The sequence below is a fragment of the Penaeus monodon genome, chromosome 20 (genome assembly GCF_015228065.2).
Source record: "Penaeus monodon isolate SGIC_2016 chromosome 20, NSTDA_Pmon_1, whole genome shotgun sequence".
Classification (NCBI taxonomy): Eukaryota; Metazoa; Arthropoda; class Malacostraca; order Decapoda; family Penaeidae; genus Penaeus; species Penaeus monodon.
This window is the reverse complement of record NC_051405.1, coordinates 37662036-37662470: the sequence shown is the minus strand read 5'-3', so window position 1 is coordinate 37662470 and position 435 is coordinate 37662036.

Genomic DNA, 435 nt, shown 5'->3' with positions numbered 1-435 from the left:
GACAATGGCTCTTATCAAACATATGTCCATGAGTATGCGATTGCTCGTCATGTTACCAAAATGAAGAGAGCCCGCGAGGAGGAGGGAAGAAAAGACGATGAAAAGAACACGTACCGAGAAAAAAAAATCACAAAGAAGTCCCATTTTCCTCCATCGGCCGCAGAGTAAAACGGCCTGAGGTGTCGAGTGAGAGGAGCGTGAGCGGCGAAAGATCATGGAGATGGCCGCAATACTCCCCTGTGCGAAAAGTGGCAGCGTGTTCCTCCTTTGTGTTTGACAGACGGGGGTTGGCTGAACGTCACACAAGTGCTGGTCGCAGAAGCAGATGCGAAAGTCGGAGGAGCTTTTCTTAGGATGGTTCTTGGGAATCATGGTCCTTGCCATCCGTCGGTCGGAAGGATTTTTACAGGCCTGTGACATGAGCGCGCGCGCGCG